This window comes from Desmodus rotundus, chromosome 5 (genome assembly GCF_022682495.2).
Source record: "Desmodus rotundus isolate HL8 chromosome 5, HLdesRot8A.1, whole genome shotgun sequence".
NCBI lineage: Eukaryota > Metazoa > Chordata > Mammalia > Chiroptera > Phyllostomidae > Desmodus > Desmodus rotundus.
The window spans coordinates 134,248,780-134,266,810 of NC_071391.1; the positions used below are offsets into that span (position 1 = coordinate 134,248,780).

General features: G+C 40.6%; 1 long non-coding RNA gene across 2 annotated transcripts in view; it reads left to right on the forward strand.

Moving 5' to 3' along the window:
* LOC139440928 (uncharacterized) overlaps positions 1-18,031 on the forward strand; it is a 535,155-nt gene that overhangs the window by 95,333 nt on the left and 421,791 nt on the right. The gene's annotated exons all lie outside the window — the stretch shown is intronic.

Below are 18,031 nucleotides of genomic sequence, written 5' to 3' on the forward strand. Positions count from 1 at the left end.
TCCCATGGCTTGTTTGCTTCTGCGTTTTTGAGGAGTCCAGAGCACTTTCGGGGCTGAAAGGAGCTTCTAGGGAGCAGATTTTGAAGCTGTCCCTCAAAGGAAAAGCTGCCCAATGAAGTGGGGAAAGGACTACATTTTTCCCTTGCAAATACGTCGATAAAAGAGCTTTATGTTGAACTCACAAGCACCCTTGAACCTTTCAGTTTGCTCCCAGCGCTCAGATCCCAGTGCTTCTGTGAAATGGCAGAGAGAGAGAGAGAGAGAGAGAGAGAGAGAGAGAGAGAGAGAGAGAGAGAGAGAGAGAGAGACTGAGACTATTCTGGGGCCCAGCATGCAAATGAGCAAACCATGTTAAGGAAAAGAAAATTTAAATCCCGTCTATTGTATTCTAAGCAGGTTGCTAGCAAGCCTTTGTGGAGCTAGTGTAAAAATGAATCTCATCTTCTTCCTGCCATGAAAACTAAAAACATACTTTATTTCCTCATTCACATCAACAATTTTTATGCAGTTTTATCTTCAAAAAGGTTTTGTTTTTCCTAGGAGTTTAGTGTGCAACATTTTCATTCATGATACAAATTTTTATCTGCATCTATGCCTCTGATTTAGACCTTAATCTCCCTGAGATCTTTAGCTGTGGAATTTGTCACTTTATTTATATTCACAGGTAGTTCTCCCTTTCTTTAAAAACGGGTTGGAATTAATACTATTTGCTCAAAGGAGCAGCAATTTTAAAAGGCACAACATTGTATGGGGCATGCTTTCCTAGTGAAGCAAAGCAAGTTAAAATCCTCTAGATTCAAATTCCCTTCGCTTTCAGCTTTCAGCTGTGAAGAAAAGGATTTTCATCTAGATATAAAAGATGGTAATTGTACAATAAGGGAAAGGTTCTGACCAATAGAAATGTGCCTGGGGGACATGAAAAGAGGAGCAAAGAAATTGTCATCGGCCCATGCAAGCCAGACTCACTGAAGAGGAACGCTTGACAACCCACACGCAGCAAACGGTCAGCTAGTCAACCAGGCGCCTTGTCCACCAAACCAAATAATCCACTTGGCTGGCTCCCTGCTCCCTCCACTATACTGACCTGAAAAAATTAAATTGATTGATTTGTTTCAGCCTCATTTCATATATGGAGAGTGCGTAAATCTTTAGACCTGTTTGTGTATCTCTATCACCCTGTCAACTTTTTAAAAATCCACGTGTAGTATAATTTTATGTCAGACAGAGGAGCTAAACCATTGTCCAGAGAAGTTTTTTTTGCTCTCAAATTACTTAAAAAAATTTTTTTTAAAGATTTGATTTATTTCCTTTTTTTAGAGAGAGCACATGGGAGGAAGAGACATCAGTGTTTGAGAGATACATGGTTGCCTCCCACACACCCCCAGCCGGGGACCTGGCCCACAACCCAGGCATGTACTCTGACTGGGAATCGAACCTGTAACCTTTTGATTCACAGGCAAGCTCTCAATCTACTGAGCCACACCAGCCAGGGCACTTTTTAAAAAACTTTGAAATTGATCATAGGAAGTTGCAAAAATAGCATAGACAGGTCCCATATACCCTTCCCCCAGTTTCCCTCACTGGTAATGTTAGTTGTGAAACAGTACCAGATGTTAGACCTTGATTTAGCAACCTCAGTACTTAAGTTTTGGCTAAGAAAGAATTCAGAGCCAAGACTCAAATACAAACAACAGTTTACTTAAAAAATTGTAGATGTAGTTGAAGTGAGCCATGGAAGAAGTGAGCCAGCTGAGCTGCATAGGCTCAGGAAACAAGTTAAAGAGGCAAAAGAAGGGCCCTTGGAGTTTAGGAGAGAGAAAGCAAAGAGACAGGCCTTAAAAAAGAAGGTGAAGGGGCAGAGAGAGAGAGAGAGAGAGAGAACCCTGGGTCCTCAGTCCTTAGGGCTTTCAAGGGTGGTAATTTTAGGAGAGGTCCCAGGAGAGAATCTCAGAAGATTCATCAACTTTCCAGATGTGTCCTTTTAGAGTCCTGGTCTCCACTGATTTGCTGGCACCAAAGCAAGGGATCAATAGTAACCTAAGCTGGTCTGGACGTCATCTGGGGCCCACCTGGCTTTGCTGCTTTTCTGGGCCTGGAGCTGAAACACAACTGAGGCCCAGATGTTATCTCTAGTTTGATCAAAACTCTGTCTCTGTGCTCAACACACCTGAGGCTTCCTTCCTAAGATTGTTCGATATGGGTCAGAACTTCACTGTCTTAAGGGTTTAATGCTTAAGGGAGTGGTTCTGCAAGGGCTTGCATGGGAGTCATATGAGGCTATTCTGCGGCCCCCTTGTTATTGGAGTCTACCATATGAAATGTCAGGGGAAGAAAGGCCACCCTGCAGGCCAGGTCCCATCCTACAGCTGTTCATTGCCAGGCATCCGGGGCTTTCAGCCCTGGTGATCTTCCATACCTGGCCCACCATCCTTGTTCTGCTCATGCCTGCCTAACTGCCTCCTACAGTAACATCTGACATAGTTGTAGTGCAAAACCAACACCAGGAGACTGAGATTGATATCTTCCGTAGATCTTTTACCAGTTTTACATGCATTTATTTATATATTTGTGTATTTTTGTGTGCATGTGTAGTTCTAAGCAATTTTATGAAATAACTTCTTTTAGCTTTGTAAAAAAAATAGCCAAGTGGCCTGCATAGTGATGATATCTTACTAAATCTCCCATTATTTCAACATGGAACAATAGCCAAAAGTAAGTCTCGTCGTTTTGTTTCAGTTGCTTTCTTGTTTAATAAATGGATTCTTCATAGACATCGGAACAGACATTGTTTAGATTCAAAAGCAAAGCAAGATATAATTACAACCAAAAAAAAAAAAACCCAGATAATTAGTACAATTTGTTTTTTAACAGAACTCAGACATTAATTTTTAATTACCCTCATAATTATGATTTTTACCTTTCCACATACATACACATGTGCACACAGGTCTAAGCTTCCTGTAACCCTGCTTTGTCTCACTGATCACTATTTGTTGTTTATGCATGCGCACACATGTAAATAAGAACACATTTCGATTGCGTAGATTCACAGAATGCCAATGCCTTTGGTCAGGCATAAGCAAACTGTTTCTGAACAGGGCTAGATAGTAAATATTTAAGGGTTTGTGGCCACTCCTGAGCTCTGCTTGGGTAGCAGTAAGGCAGTCATAGATGATACATAAATGAATGAGCTTGGCTATTTTCCAATAAAACTTGGTTTCAGGCATTGAAAATTGATATGCATATAATTTCCTGTGTCTCAAAATATTGTTATTTTTAAAAATATTTAAGACAAAAGTTCAAAATGTAAAAGTCATTCTGAATTCGTAAGTCCTACAAAAATAGTCTGTGGCCCGGATTTGGCCAACCTTGCACTAAATAATAGACGGAATTTTGCATCATGCTTTTGCTGGGGGGGGTGTGTGCCTAGGAAAGTTTTCTTCACCCTAATCTCTAACCTTATTCTCACACCACTCAAGAAAGTGGACACCAGTTACAGGGAAGAAGCAGTTATGCTAACGAGAGAGAAGTCTCTTTGCAGGCCACTACAGTTACAGTAGATTATTGTCTTCTGTTTGATTTCTTTTCTTTTTCTTTCCTTTTTTTTTTTTTTTTCACCATATTCCAACATTGCATTAAAGGGAACAACTCAAGTTTCTAATTTTTTTCCTATTTTCTTGTCATGGGTATATTAGCAGTACATGATGCATACTAATTATAAAGTTGGCTGTAACAAGAGTTCCTCTTGTGAATCCATTTAAGAACTGATTGTTTACTATCTTTTTCTGTAAGTATAAAATTTTAATTATGCCACTGACAGGAACTGTGCGTGATACAGTGCTCTACATTTATCACTGGGAGAAGGCCAGTTGCAGAGCTGTTTGACTTTGGAGAAATCCTGATGCGTTTGCAATGTTGAGCAGCAGGTGCCACATTATTATGTACAGAAAAGCAATTAGGAAGCATATTGGATGAATGGGGAGTGCATTAATATTAGCAAGTACATTTGTCAGTGGTTTTGATGCGAGTCTTTTTCTTTCCTTTATGCAACATTAAGATTGTGGCTCTCATAAATTCTCCCCTTAAATTGCCATCTGTTCCCTTGTCAGGCAGTAGTGAGGTAGAGAAAAGTTTTCTTGACAAAAAGAAAGGGATTTCTTTTATTTAAAGTAGAAGCAAAAGAGCCTATAGAAAGTCGCGGAATTGTAGGTTGTGCAATTCAGCTTTGCGTGTGTTAAGTAATTACCTTTGAATGTAACATTAACTACGGAACCCTTTGATTTTTACAAGTTGATATTTTTTCTCAGTCATTTCATGTATTTTAAAATTCAATAGGAAAGAGTTATAATTAGATTAATGCAATGACAGCCAACACTCGGCCACTTGCATCAGGACGTTTGAGGAAGGAATTGCCGGTTTTCCGTTGCCATGCACCTTGTTCATGCTGCTGGCCTGGGGCCGCGTCCCCGTTCCGAAAGGGTTTGTGATTAATCACTAGAATGTCACCCCTCTTTACCTCTGGACTACTCCTGAAATAAATAGCACTCAATACAATAACAATTGAAAGAAATTCTTGGCACGATATCTACTATAAATACTGGATACTATCTTCGTGACAAATTCTGATGTAGAATTATTATTAAAATTACCAAAAATCTTTATTAACTGAAAAGTGTAGTGAATAAGTTAACTTTGGTTAATTGGGTTTTCTGGTTAATTGAAAGGTAATAAAATTCCTATAATTTCAACTACCTTAATTGAGATGTTTTTCTTGAACATGTTTGTTCGCTTTTTAACATTAGCAATAGAATTTTTAAAAAGTGCTTTTATTCACTTCCTCATTGTTCCTTATCCCTATCTTGGCTATTCTCAAAACTGCCTCAGAAAAAGGGAAAATTGGACTATACTTGCACCTCACATAGATCCTAACCTAATTTTTAAAAGCACATAGTATTGTTGACGTATCTTTTCTTCGTCTCCCAAAAGTATTTTTGAAAGGAAATCGAGTTAGGGTATATTCTGGTTAAGTTCTCACTGATTACAAGCTCAGAGAAGGGGACCCTCTTGAGTAACGTGGTTTTCCCACCCAGGTTAACTGCTGTCACATGTATCCGAGTCCTGCTGACAGGTGGTTGTGGTGCGGATGCTACAAATAGTAAGTTACACCCCTTTCCCTCAGCGTCTCTCAGGTCTGTAACTTGCTATTTGTAGCATCCTCACCACAGTCACCTTTAAACAGGTGAGGTCTTCTGGTTTCCTTTCCTGTCCGTTCCCAGAGTAACTAAGGTCAGGAGGACTAACCCACTGTGACCCTAGCTCACATGAAACTAATGTAATAATTAGTCTTGTGTATGCACTTAAAACAATATCAACGTGTTTTCTCCCTGCAGCAAGTCTTGGTCTTCAGTTTTTGCTCTATTAGTAATATCTCCATTCCTTTGAAATTTGGATATTTCCCCATTTTCTTCATCAGACATAGCTGAACAATCTCTTCTGTGCCTTATTCATGGAGGGCTAAGCTCATTTATTAGGCGTTGTTTTTCAGTCTCTCAGAGGTAATCTCAGTTCCACATTCCGGGATGCCCATACATACTCACTATCTTATGTGAGGCACCTGCATGGAGGAGGACAATTTCAAGATCTAATCTGAGAGTGATTACACCATGGCCTCTCGTCCTCACAGTAGACAGTGTGAGGCCACATAACCAAAACAAAAATCAAGTGAAAGGAAGGACAATTAGCCAGGTAATTCAGGAGAGCAAACCACAACAGCAAGGACGAAAATACCCTATCATCACTTGTAATGAACTTTCATACCCATCCTCTCATTGCTTTCTTTTAATAATACAGTGAAGTGGGTACTGTTCACATGGGGCAGTGAAAATGGAGAAATCCACCTTCTGTCAGGCTTCCAGAATCACTCTGGATGGAGGGGCAGGGCTGGGAGGCAAATGAGGACCTACACGTTCTGGACCTAGTGCTTTTTCCTACCTCCCAGACTCCTTCTCGGCTTTTCCTATTTCACAAGGGGAGTCTTTTAAGTCTACTTAATCCATGTGCAGTTCCCAGTTGCATTTGGTATTTGTTCAGATTTCCAGTTTACTTTGCCAGTGTAAATGGACAGGGCGCTGCCTCACTGACTTTGCGAGTTTCCTGTTTAAGCCAGCCCAGATGAAAGGAAATGTCATCATGGCGGGTGGACAAGAACACTGGGCTGGAAGTTAGGAGTGCTGGCTGTTCTATGATTTAGTGAATAACTTTGGGCCAATCATGCCACCAAATTAAACCTTATCTGGTGAGGGAGTTGGCTTCAGATATTTTCTAAGCTTTGATATTTTCTGGCTTGGAGATTTTATGTCTGTCTCATATCTTCCTGAAAGATCCTGAGCCCTTCACTATTCAGGGTGCTCAGTCCTCTGTTTCTGGAGCCTGTGTATGTCTGGGTGCTCTTGATGTGCCTGGGTTCCAGTCCCACGCGGGCTGTGTACTAGGCCTGTGGCCAAGAGCTAGGCAGGCAATACCCCTGAATTCTGTCTGTTTACCTAACGAGGATGATCATCTTTCCTCAGCGGGCTGCACAGGGTTGTGTGAGGATCCAATGAGATAGTAGTTGTGAAAAAATTTTGAAAACTTATTTAAAAAGAATTATGAACTGTCTAAATCTGCTGTCCCCAACCTTTTTGACACCAAGGACCAGTTTTGTGGAAGGCAATTTTTCCACAGACCATGGCAGGGGGATGATTTCAGGATGATTCAAGCATATTACATTTATTGTGCACTTTATTTCTATTATTATTACACTGTAATATATGATGAAATAATTATACAAATCACCACATGTTGACCCTTACCACAACTGCAACTGAGCCAAGTGTGCACTGTGGGAAAGAGGCACGTAAGGAAGTAGTAAATAAAATAATGGGCAGGCCACACATGGACTAGTGTCGGATTGTGACTTAAAGCCTGTCATCAGATGCAGCTGTACAACTGAGGTACATCAACTCACTTGCCACTATAAAGCCTGCCACCAGATGCAGCTTAATTGTCACTTGCCACTCACTGATAGGGTTTTGATACGAGTCTGCAGGCAATTGATTTATGATGGTCTCTGTGCAGTCAAATGTCTCTGCTAATGATAGTCTGTACTTGGAGCTGCTCTCCAGCGCTACCATCACTGCGTCAGCTCCGCCTCAGATCATCAGGCACTAGATTCTCATAAGGAGCAGGCAGCCTAGATTCTCACATGTGTGGTTCACAGTAGGGTTCAAGCTCCTGTAAGAACCTAATACTACTGCTGATCGGATAGGAGGCTAAGCTTAGGCTGTAATGCAAGTAGTGGGAGCAGCTGTAAATGCAGATGAAGCTTCCCTCACTTGCCCGCCTCTCACCTCCTGCTGTGCGGTCCATTCCTAACAGACCACGGACTGGTACTGGTCCATGGCCTAGGGGTTGGGGACGCCTGGTCTAAATCACCACCTCTCTGTAGCAAGTATTCATCCTTCCACCTTTGTGTTCACTGGGCCAGTCTCTAAAACTGGTGGCAAGTGTGGAAAGGCATGTGATCTCAGCTGGGGATGTAAGAGAGCCCTCATTCTCTAGGGCATTAGCTCTGTAGGTGTCCAGGTAGTTTCCAAACCCAGCTCATTCCTGGAGCTGAAGGAAGGTCTATGGCAGGGATGTCAAATTGATTTTCACCAGGGGCCACATCAGCCTCACTGTTGCCTTCAACGGGCTGAATGTAATTTTAGGACTGTATAAATGCAACTACTCCTTAACAGTTAAGCAAGAGCTCAGCACTGATGCTGGGTAGAAACAAGGTGCGGGGCTGGATAAAACAAGGTGGAGGGCCGGATTCAGCTTGTGTTTGCCACCTGTGGTCTACAGGGTTATACGTGTACATTTAAATCCCCTAGAAGGGAAGAAAAAACATTACTATCCTTTGAAGAACTGTTTTAAAATATGAATGCCAGGCAGCCTGGGCATCCACTGGTGGCCCCCCTGAGCTTTATAACTGGATGCCTGTCACTGCCTTCCAGCCATCCAGGCAGGCAAAGCCAGACCTACTTTCTGCCTCTCACTATGGGCAGATCGGAGCCAAGCTGGTAAACCTTCTTGGCATATCTTTTGGATCTTTTCTTGGTTCCTTAATTATTTATTTATTATTATGAAGCCATCACTCTGAATCTGGGCAGGAGTACAAAATGGAGGGGAAAATGTAAAAAAAAAAAAAAAGGCAAAAATCAGAATTGCAAAGGTCAGCCAACCAGTGGTTTCCAAAAACCTTTTCCTTCATTTCCTCTGCACCAACCCCCCTTTTCTTCTTTCTCCCTTCCGCACTGTGCACCCTGTTTCTCTCACTGCCACCACCCACCCACAGTGAGACCTCTTTGTAGGATTTTAATCAGGTGCGCTTAATGGCCAAGTCTAAAATGCCGCTGGATTTTGGACCCCGTACCCATTTTTTCTCCTCCATCCCTAGTGACCTGGTTTGTTGAATCTAATCTTGAGAGAACTTGGCAGAACTCCCTTTGTCAAAACTCAGCCACCCCTTAAGCATTTATTAGGTACATTCGTGTTTTGGATCATTAATCTTTTGTATTTGTATGTTTGGGATTAATTTTGTATTTATCTGAGTCGTGGGCGTGGGTTAATTTAATTTGTCCAAGTCCTATATATCCAGGACGGTGGCATAGTTGTTTCTCTGTCCCTTCTAAGATAGGGTTGCATTTGTCTGTAGTTTCTCGAAGTGCTTCTCAGAAGATATATTTGAAATGAGTAAGAGAAATAATGCCTTTGCCACACAGACATCAATAGAACTGCCCCATGCTCCCTTTAGACATTATTAACTTAATTTACTTCTTTCAATAGTTTTTGAGAACCCCAATATTTATTGAACCTTAGTTTCATTACCTCAATACTGTGTACTTAATTCTGTGTAAGTACCGAGAAAAGGGTGAACAAATATAGATGATCCCTCTTCTAAAGGGATTTTACAATTTGGTGATAAGACATTCTCTAAATGTCTTAATGCATACGGACATTTAGAGAAACATAGCCAAATTGTAAATTTAGATGCAGAAGATAATACCCAGAGAAACTCGGGGATAATAAACAGTCAATGTACTTGGGTTAATGGGTGAGGCTGCATGGACAAGGAAAGATGTGAACAGGGACTTAAAGGACATTTTGAATTTGAAAAGAAGAGGGAAGGGGAGGACAGGAGCAAATCTGTAGAGGTAGTAAGCCACGCGGTAAGATTTGGAAGGCTGTAGCACTGGGCTCCAAGTGGGGCATTGCCGGTGAGGAGAGTGACTGGGCGGGCTGGGCCCTTATTACCAACGGTGTGAGGCTACTCATAGAAGTGGGCTGCCGGAGTTTGGAACAAGGGCACACTTAACAAATATAGTACATTCGTTCTCACTTAACAATGTTGATAGGATCTTGGGAACTTCGACTTCAAGTGAACCAACTTATAATCAAACCAATTGTTACCATAGGCTGATTGATAGAAACAAGAGTTAAGTTCCTATGGCATATTTCTGATCACAAAAGCACCAAACTTCTCAATAAAAACTGAAAACACTTCTAATATTGAACATTGAAATAAAGGTGAGCTAGATATACATTTAGGAAACATTAATAAAAATGAGTAAGATGTTTTCAACCCACTTCTTCCAGCTAAGGTTATGGGCCCAAGCCTATCCTGGCAGCTCAGGGCACCAGGCAGGAACCCACCCTGGACAGGATGTCCTGCCATCTCAGGGCACATCACACCCGCACCCACACTTGCACCTATGGGGCAATTCAGACATGCTGATTCACATAAACCAGTGTATCTGGAGAAACCAGCACAGATGTGGGAGAACATGCAAACTCCACACAGGCAGTGGCCCTGGCCAGAATTGATTCTTTTTCCATCAATGTTATAATGAAATGAAGTTATTCAAGGACTTTCTGTATGTATTTTTAAGAAGTCAAAATTGGCTAATAGTAAAGCAGATAGATGGAAGTAAGCAAATGGAGCTCAATCAGATTGGATCTCAAATTGAAGCCATTCAGTTGGGCGTCTGTTGGAATTGGTCATTGAGAAGATGTGACCACCTGTTCACCTTTGAACTGGACAACTGGAGGCTTCTGACCCTGCCCTGTCCTTGCAGCATCTGTTCTGCCCACTGTTCCCATAGGTGGAGCTGTCTGTGAGGACACAGCCTTGAGAGAGCAAGACATTATTGAGATCTTCTGGAGTGTATCTGTGATTGAATCCCATTAAGTCCTCTATATAAACTTTTAAGATTCTGGTGGGTGGGTGAGGAGATCTACTCATTTTGTGGTTGCATGAGACAAGCCTCCTTAGTAAGTTCTCTTCCTTATTGAAACTGCCACCTACCCATGTGGAGTGCCCTGCCTCTTGCTCTGGTCTCTCCTTACCCTCTGTGTAGGGTGCCAGTTTTGAATTTCACCCGGGGAATGCCCAAGGTTGCTAACCATAGGTTCGTATTGTTTTACACTTGTTAAAAGATAAACTGAGGCATATTACAAATTTTAAGAGTTTATTGAGCAAAAATTTGACCTGGGCAGTGCCAAACTGGAAGTGGTTAGGTATGTTCCCAGGAGAAAGACTTTTATAGGGAAGATGTGGGAGCAAAGCAAGGAAATTATTTGATTGGCAACAGCTTAAGTAGTTACCATATTTGGGAAAGCCTAATTGGCTGTCTGGGTGAGGTTGTCTGTCTATAGGTTTTGATTTCTTAACCTCCTTGAGTCATTCCAGGCTTAAGTTTGGGTGTGCTTATATGGACCCGTGTGTGTGTGTGTGTGTGTGTGTGTATACTCAAACAATCTATAGACTTCATGATCATTATAACCTAGAGCATTCTCATTCAGTTTGCTTTCCTAGTCATGCCATCTGGGTTAATCCAGGTCAAGGGAATTGGCTATTTAAAAATATATGTATTTTTATATGTCAATAGCAAGCTCTATTTACTATATATCAGTTAATGTCCAATTATAGTTAGTTTTTAGTTATTACCAGTACAAAGCTTGTTTTTACTTTTCAAAGCTTAGGAAGTTTGATACTTTCTTTGTACTGTAATATATCTTTACAAAATAAATCATTGAAGAGTACCTATGTGAGTTTGCTAGTTTTGTTCTTCTAGCTCTTAAAACTCACACATACGGAGATATTGTTGTTCTACTGATGCCCTGGCTCTGTGGTCCTGACCTTGCAAACCTGTGAGTCTGAGTCATAGGTCTTCTATAGCCATTGCGTGACTCTTTAATCTTGGCTAAATGTCTGATTCTGGCATCACTTCCTTCATGCTGTATGTTTTTCCCAAATTCTGCCTTGACGTTGACCGCTATGGTCCTTTTGAATAAGAGGTTGATTTGACACCTCTGCTGTTAGCTTCTTCCCTACCTTTGGTTAACCCATTCTACAAATTCAGCACCAAGAATCTGGGAACTTCCCCCTACAGTACCCATGTCTTGGATTTTCATTTTGTCTATACACACAACCTTGTTCTGATTCCTCTCTTACTTATGCTGTACATTGCGAGATAAGCATACTCAAATTCAGGATTCCTCGCAATACATTTCATTTGTCTCTGAGTTTAGGAAGGAATGCTCCCTGAAAGTGAGAGAAGAGGCCCCTTTCTTCTTCTCCTCCCACATTTGCTCCCGGAGGGAGCAAGAGAGTTCTCAGGGACTTATTTCTAAGAGCAACAGGTGAAGGGTAAACAGTTCGTTATCAGGAAAAATGATGTTCACAGATATAGACATCAGAGGCTCCTTTTCTTTCCCTTGCCTTTTTCTTCCTACTGTATTTTTGTTATTTTTTGTTTGTTTCTGCTTCTCTCCAGAGTTCTGTTTATTTTTTTAATAAAGATTTTATTTGTTTGTTTTTAAAGAGAGGGGAAGGGAAGGAGAAAGAGAGGGAGAGAGACATCTATGTGTGGTTGCCTCTTGTGCACCCTCTATTGGGGACCTGGCCCACAACCCAGGCCTGTGCCCTGACTGGGAATTGAACCAGTGACCTTTTAGTTCACAGGCTGACACTCAATCCACTGAGCCACACCAGCCAGGACCAAAGTTTTGTTTCTTAGACAATATGTCCCTTGATTTTTCCCTCTAGATACAGCTAGCTGGCTGGCAACAGCAGGCCCTTGGGCCCCTAGGTTTGACATGTCATATGCCTGACATACTTAATTATACTGAGAGGTCCTTTGTCTTTTTTGGATCTCACCAAGCATAATAGTTTCCTCCTCAGAAGGGACAAATGCAAAGGAAGGAGTAAAGGAGCAGGTGAAAAGGGTGAAAAAGTCCTATCCTGGCCACAGGAGTATCCTTAGTATCTCTTTGAAGAGGCTCAGAAACTTCCCAGCAGATGGTGGAGAGGCCAGGGGGAACTTGTGGCCTCTTATACTTGTGCTTGCTCACTCAGCTCCTGCAGGAAAAGTGGAGCGGTGCTGTCAGCTGGGGTGGTTTGGCTCTAGTACAGAGGGAGAGCAGTGGCTAGCTCAGTCGCCACAGCAGCTTGGTGAAGGGCCACCTTTTGCAGGTTTGCCTGCATCTAGGGGAGTCCTCGTGGACATGGTGGATCTGTGAACTCTTGACAGACCTGTCTTCTTTTTGTTCTTTTCGTGAAGGTGGAAACAAAACAAGCTTTTCTCCTTTGGGAATGAAGAAAAAAATTACTTTTCAGGAGGGTGACACATTCGATTCTTTAGGTAGAAAGTCATAGCTACATTTTAATTCTTTTTTCTTTTTTTTTTTTTGTATCTCCTGGGCATGCCTACCCTAGGATAAGACTCCTCCCACCAGTTTCTGACCCACACAACAGATCTCACTCCTGGGGGCAGCATGTGACGCTTCGCATAGCTCAGTGTACTTAGTGCAGAGCCTTTAGGATTTGTTTCTTTATAGCCAGAGAAAGCAGTTTTCTAGGTTTGCGCATGAGCATTATTTTTTTAAAGTGGTTCGTCAATGTATTAAAATAATTTCTCTTTTGACTTTTTTTTGGAGGGGAGGTAATAGTTACAAGCTGATGTAGCTGTACTTGGAGGTGTGACCAACAGTTGATATTTGCAAAGTGACATCATTTACACTTGCTCTTTTTGAAGGTCCTTTGTCAAATGATTAGTTCACTTGTGTTTTGATAGGTTCTACCTTTATTTGGAGCTTAGGAAGTATTAAGTTTGAGAATGTTTCTTAATTCCTAATACATGCTTTTTATCAAAGTTTTTCTTCATTTTTGGTTACATTTAATTATTATGTGACATTTGGGATTGAATTAATATTTCTAATCTTTGATCTAATTTTAAGATAGTTTCTCTGAAGCAATAGACGGGGCTTATTCCTTACCTAAAATTTAAAACATTTGCATTTCCTTACAGAACTGTCACAGGGGCAACACCCTTTGGTCCCTGGATTGTTAGGGGGCACAGATGGGCTGGCACTGGAGAGAGTTAATGCAGCACATTTACTCAGGAAGGTAGGAGACAAATGAATGAAAAGGTCACAATTGCCAATATTTACTCAATAGGTTCTGGGGAATTAGTACCTCTATCTCTAACACTCACACACACACATACACACACACACACACACACACTTCAAGCTGTAGCTGAACTCTGGTAGCATCTCTCCCCATCTTCTTTCCAAGTTTGCTTGTGACAGTTTCTTCTCTCTGATATTTACACAAAAATACTTCTAGTGAGCAGGAAGCTAGAAGAGGAGTAGGGTGTTTCCACAAACTAAGATTTTCCTCACTGCTTCAGAGTCTTCCACATCTGTTTGATTCCTGGTTGTAATAAAATAGCAATGCTAAGACAGTTTAAAGATCACTTGACTTTTGATTGCCAGTACACTCCTCCACTGGTTATCACTTAGCCAAATACCTCAGTTGATTTTAATCCCAGGCTCCTCTGCTTGTGCATGTCCTCTTGGAGGAGCATTCCCATGGACCTCTGCACAGGATGAGCAATAGGTTGCATATTATTAACTTACTGTGTCTACACAGGCAAATCACTCCAATTGCATGGTGATATTTGCATGCCTATAAGGGACATTTTGAAACAAAAGAAATAAACATGGGGGATTTTGGTTTTGACGTGATTATTTCATGATTAATTTGTGATTCGTATCAATAGAATCATGATTCTTCTCATGATTCTTATTAATTTTGTTGATTCTTATCAGGAACATTCAATGCCCCTGGTACCAGGATTGAGAAGACATCCTGCCATCAGGTTGTGTACAATCAAGGAAGGAAAGTGGGCTCTTCAAGAGAATCACACGCATTAAGGTAGAAGCTAGACACTCAGGGGCTACGAGAGCTGAGAGAGGGGTCTATAACCCTGCCTAAGGTTGATGGTAGAGGGGCTGGGGATGGAAGGCTTCTGGAAGCAGCTGACTTCTAAGTTTAGTATGAAAGGATGAATTTGAGTGAAGGAGCTGAATGAGTTGAGGTGGAGGGAGAAGAGAGAATAAATGGTATTATTGGCAGAAGATACCAGTATTCGAGAAGCTATGGAGTCCAGAAAGCTTGCGTGCGTAGGGAGGGAGTGTTAAGCAGTTTAGCATTGCTGAAGGATAAAGCAGGGAGAAGGAGGGATGAGAGATGTGGCCAGAGAATTAGGGAGGGGTGTTATCTGCCATGTGACAGAGTTTGGACCTTTTCCTATAGCTGATGGGGTGCCAGGAAAGTTTAAAAGGGGACAGACACGACAGGACTCTTCCTTTTATCCAGACATAGCTTCAGTTCCTTCCAGCTTTGAAGAACTGCTGTGTATTTGTCAACCCAATGGTGTTGAAGGTATTTTTCCCCTGATGAGTGGACAAGCCGAATTCTTCAGAGGGATGCTGCCTGACCCATATGGCCCGTTGACAGTTTGACAGTTGACAGCTTTTAGCCAGACTTGACTCACTTAAGCTGCTTACCCATCCTGAGGCATGCACACGGCCAGAGCCCGGACTTCACATCATTCTGGCTGTCTTAATTGGGCACTAATTAAATGTTTTGGCTGGAAACCTCTCCTTGCCATGGCTGAATGGACTCATTTGAGGCCAATATTTCAGGGAAACATCTTGTTAGGCTGATCTGATTCCTTGTTTAAAAGAAAATGCACATATTCAGTTCCTTTTTATTTTGGTCTAAGGATCTATTATATTTTTCCTCTTTTAGAAAAAACTAAAAGTTTAAAAGTATGTATATATTCACATGCATATATACTATAATACATATATATATTCATACATATATACTCATACACATACAATTCAGAATAGAAGCTGATGGAAAGCACAGCTTTATAGTAAGAAACTAGAGGTCAAAATTTATATTCAAGATTTATTTTAAGCTAAGCATTTAATTAACCTTATTATGGCTTAGTGTCTGTATTTGTGACAGAGTCACAAGAAAGACATGTTAGAAGTTTGCCATATTATTTCAGAATAAGAGTTAGGCATGAGGATGATTCATCTCTAATCCTAGGGGATTTATACAAGGATCGATGAATGGACCGAGATCTGTTTTTTACTTTTATTTAGCTATTTATTACATGCTGATAAAGATTTCCTTCTCAAACTATCCCAAAAGCAGTGGGGATAGCCAAGTGCCTGGGGCTGGGAGGGCCACTATTCAGTTGACACTGCAAAGCACACCACAAGTACCTGCAGTGTCAACAAGAAGAGCAGTAGGTGCGGCAAGGATGTGAAGGAGAAACATGCAATAGATCATCCACCTCTGGACCTTCTGGAGGTGGTGGTATCGCTACTGAAGGCATTGGTGTGGACTGCGGTTAATAGGAAACTGCAATCATTATCTTTTTAAGTTCCTCCACTTGCTGAAATGAAAGCTCTCATGAACTTTGCTTTTCTGGTTAAATAAATCTAGCACTTTAACTTTTTTGTAAATAATAATGGCCTTATTATATTAGCAAGGACTAATGTGAAAATTGGGATTTTTGGAGGTTAAAATTAATTCCTAAATTATATAATTTCTATGAATAAATAGAATTAGATAACAGGGTTCAAAGAAGATTTCTTCTCCAGAAAAAGAAAAATAAAGTGCTGTAGTTCATGTGTCTTCACTTCTTTCAATTCTCCTAATATGTATTGATGTATATTATAGCCATTAAGTATAGGTTTACAAGACAAAACCTCATCAGTTAGCTCTTCTTGAATTCATCTGCATTTGATTACTAAGGAGTAACTTGTGCACAATCAACAATTGTAAAAAAGAGCACAGTAAAACACTGCTCTGGCTGAACTGAAGTAGCTCCACAGAACCCCTTTGATTTGCGTGCTTCCTTAGGTCTTAAGGACGCATGAAAGTGTATATTGAACTTTCTAGTATTCACTTGATTTAATGAGAAATGTTTTTCTTCTTGTTTGGCCACTTCCTTCCTCCTCTATATCCACTTCCCCTCCCCCTTTTTTTGTTCTGAGCAATGATTCTGTGTGTTCTTTTCCTATTTAAAATTTAAAGAGTTACATTTGGGAGAGGAACAATGTAGGGAAAGAAAACCCCTGGAGTGTGTCTGATGTGCTCATTCTCCTCCGTGCCACCATTTTTCCTCCCGCTGTGGGAGCGCTAAATGATAATGCCTGATACCTTACTGAATAAAGCCTGACATGGTTTCCAGCTGTGAGCATGTGATCAGTTTTTATGTTTGATTTTTGCACACAAGTATACTACTGCAAGCATGTCCACAAACTACTTCACAAATGCTTACAGGAGGAATTGCTATTGAGTGAATCAAACATTAAACAAACACTGAGTGATTGCATTAAAAAAAAACAACTACATTTATTTTAGAAAGCCATGTTTTTGTTCAAACCCAGAATTTTTAAAAAAAGATTGATGTATACTTACTTAGTGGTCAGGTGTAACCAAACCGGCAGCCCTTGATGGCTTCGCTCTCAGACGAATTCTTGTCTGAGATGTCGTCCAAATAGAAAAGAGATTATATTGCACACTGTATTTTGCTTTCATGATTAAATGTGATTGTAATTATGCAATAGGTTGATTCATTCATGAGAAACATTAGTACATCTTCTATTATGTCATCTTAAAATGGATTTCATAGGCTGTAATTTTAAAATCCATATTTTTCTTGAGGCAGTATATTGCACATATATGATCCTGCTTTTGGTGACATATTTCAGCAATATTATAGTCTTATATGTCAGAGTATTCTATTTTAATGTCTTTCCTATATTAAGAAATACAGATTTCTTACTGTTAAGTTGGTGATATCCATAAAAAGGTTACCTATGCAAACCGGTTTTTCTGAGTTAAAAAATAAGATGCTAGTAAAATGAAAGAAATGATCAGTACACGTGTTATTAACCCTGCGAACCTACTGCTGTCATTTGCGAGGCCTGCGGTATGCCATGGTGTTTGTTGAACCCTGCACCTTATCGTATATTTCTTCCTGGCCCATTGATCAGTGTAGGAAAAAATGGGGATGAGAGTTTCTGAAAGAATACACTGGCATAGAAAGAAGAAAAGTTATTTTACTTTTAGTGATAAGATGGTGTAATCATTGTTTGGGGTTTGATGGTTTCTAGATGGGAGACACAATCTTTATGAATTAATAAGAGTACCTAATTCATATTAACAAAACCAAAGAAAAAAAGTACTTTCATACCAGATTCTCGGGTTCCTAAATCTCTCTGCTTGCCTTCTTGCAAGTACCAGATTAGGAGAGGGGGCCACTCATATTCTCAGGCTGGTTTCTCAGGTGTAATACTAGATACGGAGAGACAGACATATTGCACTTAGAGACAGTCCAAATGTCAAGTTTTTCAACAAAAGTAGGAAAACAAAATCAAACATTCTATTCCATAAAAAAAAATGGAGACGATCTGGTGGTAATTCTGGAATGACTCTGTTGGTGACTACTGTTTATTTTTAACTTCATATGCATCTACTTTAAACACCAACTGAACATGGTAATCGTTTGTTTTGTTGGAGAAATCTGGTTTTCCCGATTATCCTAGTTATTGACAGTTTCTAGTTTTGTCCTTA